We start from the raw sequence: 4,333 nt of genomic DNA, 5'->3' as shown, positions 1-4,333 counted from the left end.
GTGTGTGTGTGTGTGTGTGTGTGTGTGTGTGTGTGTATGTGTAACTGACTCAGGTCAGTTTAGTACATTGGTCTATTTTCATAAAACAAAGCACTCAAACAAACCAAAGCACTGTTTAGTATTTTTTTCTTTAGTATAATTTATAGTTATTTAATGAATTTATCAAATGGATTTATGAAACTTATCTTCCTTCATTGTCTTAAATGTTTGAATCTTTGGCAGATAGACTATGCTATGCTTTTATTACAAAAAAGAAAAAAGAAAAAAAGAAAAGTGCACAAATGTTTTTTTTTTAATGTTTTTATTTCTTCACCAATGCTGCTTTTATTTATCAAAAATATTGTATAAATATAAAACAGCAATATAGTGAAATATCATTACAGTCTAAAATAACCATTTAGAATATCTCAGGGTGGTGGGGCAGCGGACAGGGACGTCTCCTTGTCGCTCCCTGCGGCTGGATTTAGATCTCAGGTTCCTATGCCTTGAGGCTTCTCCGCACCCCAACTCTTATCATTCCTCCTCAGCCAAAGCCAAAAGCTTCCTTTCTCTGCCTCTTCGGCAAGGTCTTTTACAGCCTTCCTCACCTCGCCAGAGCTGAAACCGATGTCTCTCAGGAAGCGGCTGGTTGACTGGGCCACAAAGCCACAGCAACCTATCTCCACTGGGTCGTTGCTCTCCATCCCTTTCTCTGGCATTCTGCTACCAAGTCTGCATACCATGACTTTTTTCGCTCGTATGCCTCGTGAACTGTATCCTCCCATGGCACTGTCAGCTCCACTAGCATCACCTGTTTGCTCATTTCGGACCATGCCACAAGGTCCGGTCTCAGTTTGGTTTGCACAATAGAAGCGGGGAATTGCAGCCGTCTGTCCAGGTCTACTCGTAATGACCAGTCACTTCCACTAGCCAGGATTGAAGTCCTGTGCTTAGAAAGGCATTTCTGCACTACCTGACCTGCTGTTACAAATTGGACAGGCTGACTCTTAAGGCTCTGATGCCTCCCGGCTGCCATCATCCTTTATCTTTCTGTGTATTCTGCCAGCTTCCGTAGCACCTGGTCATGACGCCACCTGTAGCGACCCTGAGCCAAAGCAACTTTACACCCGCACAAAATATGGTGGAGGGTTCCCTGAGCTGCATTGCACAAGCTGCAGATTTCTGCCCCAAACCACCATGCCAGGTTAACTGGGCTGGGAAGTGTGTCATAAGTTGATCTAATAATGAAACTTAACCTGGCTTGGGGAATTCTCTAAAGTTCGCTCCAGCTGACTGACCTTGGTAAGATGTCAGCCCACTTTGGTCCACTGGCCTTGTTGGCCTTGACCAAGAGCTTTCACAAGAAGTCTTTCCTCTTCCAATCTCATCACTTCTGTGATCACTAGATTTTTTCGCGCCTTGATGATGCCTTTGACCAGAATTTACATGGCTCACCCCAGCCAAGACCCTGTCTTCCTTCCTGGGTTTTTCCAACCACCTCTTGGTGCTTCAGGTTGGCAATGGCGTTGTCGACACATTCCTCTGCCTTTCACTTCCTACCAGTCTGAACATTGGCACCAGCGTTTCGGACAAAATATTCACTTGATTGTCTAAGCTCGAGTACAAGCCTGGTCTTCTCTAGCCTGTACCCAAGTGAGATGCTCTTTATTGGAAGCTGAAGAGCATTTCTTCCGAACAGTGCTGAATCTGAAAAGCATCGTGGCAGACCAAGCCACTTACGGATATACAGTAGCTATTGGAAATAGCATCCAGTTTTGCCACTGTTGTTGCTATTATTTCACACATCTTCAGCGGCCACATCACACGTTGGTAAAGAGTAAACTGATAGCACCAAAGTTTGTATTTGCCAGGAAGGTAGCTCTGGTCAATTCTCTTAAGGCCATCTTTCAGCTGAGTTATTACTGTAGTTGCCATATGTTTGTCTGTGAGCTCAGCTGAGTACTCTCTGCCCAAACTTCTTATTGGTTGCTCGGAGAGCACTGGGATTCTCTCCCCTGCCACTTGGAAAGAAATTGTATTCACTCGTCTGCCCTTGCAGATTGAGAGACTACGAGACTTGGCCGTCTTGATTCTCATTCCAGTCCAGCTCAGCAGCTCCTCCAGCCTCTTGATGAGCCGCGCTGTGCAAGCCGCTGTCTGGAGCAGGATTGTGATGTCGTCCATGAAGCATCGAAGGGGAGGCAACCGAAGTCCTGCACTATTTCGTGCTCCCCTCGCCATGGACCTTGCTCCGGTCAAAATTACCTCAAAGGCTGCCATGAATAGAATGAGGGATATTGAACACCCCATAGTTATTCCCCTGCCAAGTTTCTGCCAGCTGGTTGTGTAGTCACATAATGAATGGCAGATCTTCAAATTTGCAAAATAGCTTTGAATGATGTTTATAACACCTGTAGGCACATAGAAGAAGTCCAGGGCAAAATCAATCAACTGATGTGGGACAGAGCCGTAGGCGTTCTCCAAATCCAGCCAGACAACATGAAGATCCTTCTTGTCCTTTTTTGTGGACTGGATCTGGTCCCAGATTAATGTTGCATGCTCTGAACACCCTGAGAAACCTGGGACACCTGCCTTCTGACAACTTGTATCAATGTAATTGTTACAGAGGAGGAACTTGGTCAGACGCTTGGCAATCACTGAGAAGAAAAGCTTTCCTTCCACGTTTAAGAGTGAAATGCTCCTAAACTGACTGATAACGGATGAATCCCTTTCCTTTGGGATTAAGATGGCCACTGCTCTACACCACTCGGCCGGAACCCACTGTTGCTTCCAGATTACTCTCATAAGCTTCCATAGATGTTTCAGGACTTAAGGACACCTTTTGTAAAGCTTATAAGGGATGCCATTTGGCCCAGGGGCAGAGCTCGATCTTGCCTTTCTAACTATCTCAACTACCTCGCTCAGTCTGGGTGGTGCTACCTCAAAAGGTGTGGTTGGAAAAGCTGGTTGTGGGACATGACCGGGAGACCCAAGGGGATGCTGACTGCTTGTGCTGGTAAATTGTTTTCTTATATACTCCTCAAGGTCTTCTTTTTCCATTGCCAATGAACCACTCTTCTTCTCTTCGAGCAAGTCTCTTGCAACCTTGAAAGGGTCTTTTAGGAATCTTAAATGTTGGCTCTCTTTCATCCTCCTCCGCTTTCTAATGCGCTCTGCCCTTCTAAGTGAAGCCAACTGACTCTTAATTTGATTCCACAGAACTTTAAGACCTTCCTTCTCATATTCTGCTACCTTTCTGCAAGCTTTTCACAGAGCTCTTCGCTCTTCGCTCTTTCACAAGCTGCAGAATTTCCCTTTCCCTTCTGCTCATAGCTTTGGGCTTGGGCGTCTTACTCCTTGCTTCATCAAATCTCTGGATGTATTTGTTGTAGATAGTCTTGCAAAATAGACTAATGTTGCTCTCTTCATTCCCTTTGAGATTGTTTATGAGCATTCTTTCCAAGTCATCATCCAGCTTACTCCATGCTGCTTCGTTCTTGGTCTTTGGCCACAGAATTGGCTTCTTCCTTCCTGGTTCTCCTTCTTTCCTCCCATCTTCTCTTACAGGTGTCCTTTCTGAGGTTTTGGAACTCACCAGGCAAATTGTGTTTTGAGGTTCTGATGTACTATAACCGTCGGCCACATTGGGCTCATTAGCACTGTGGTGCTCAACCTGGCTCTGTGCCCTTTTTGTCTCATCTGCGAGTGCAGTGCAAGGTTGCCTCGGGCTATCCCGGGAACACTTCATTTTCCCTTGATGGATCCTCAAACCTCTACGAGATGTAACCTTAGTCCAGCCACAACTGCATAACCTAGAAATCTTCGTATCCATTTCCATTCCGTTCAATATGTGTGTTCTGTCCTTGTTGACCCTTCTTCCAGCCCACCTCTCGGAGGTCCACTGGGCTGTTGACTCTTAACTGAACTCGTAGTTAGCTTGGGTTGGCCTAAAGCCAGGCCTGTGGGAAGGGTAACTAGACCGCCCACCCTACTTGCGGTCTTCCCCGCTGTTAGTCAGTCTTTCCTGACAGTCCTCCAGTCTTCCCTGGAATCCAGCTGCACTGCTCTCAGCAGTCACTGGTTTCCCAGAAAATATAATTAGCAACAGGTTAATGGTAAGACCTGCTTGGCATTGCTGCCTGACGTACCTCCGCCAGTGCCAAATTACCAGCCGCAGGGTCATCAGCTGGGAGCCACCCTTCACCGATGTTTCACCCCTTTAGTCCCAGAATATCTCAGGGTGGTGGGGCAGCGGACAGGGACGTCTCCTTGTCGCTCCCTGCGGCTGGATTTAGATCTCAGGTTCCTATGCCTTGAGGCTTCTCCGCACCCCAACTCTTATCATATATATATA

At 46.4% G+C, this 4,333-nt stretch overlaps 1 protein-coding gene across 1 annotated transcript in view; it reads right to left on the bottom strand.

Moving 5' to 3' along the window:
* LOC107691059 (glutamate receptor U1) overlaps positions 1-4,333 on the bottom strand; it is a 25,926-nt gene that overhangs the window by 928 nt on the left and 20,665 nt on the right. The gene's annotated exons all lie outside the window — the stretch shown is intronic.

Source organism: Sinocyclocheilus anshuiensis, unplaced genomic scaffold (genome assembly GCF_001515605.1).
Source record: "Sinocyclocheilus anshuiensis isolate Anshui unplaced genomic scaffold, SAMN03320099.WGS_v1.1 scaffold158, whole genome shotgun sequence".
Taxonomy (NCBI): Eukaryota; Metazoa; Chordata; class Actinopteri; order Cypriniformes; family Cyprinidae; genus Sinocyclocheilus; species Sinocyclocheilus anshuiensis.
This window is presented reverse-complemented; position numbering and strand designations above follow the sequence as displayed.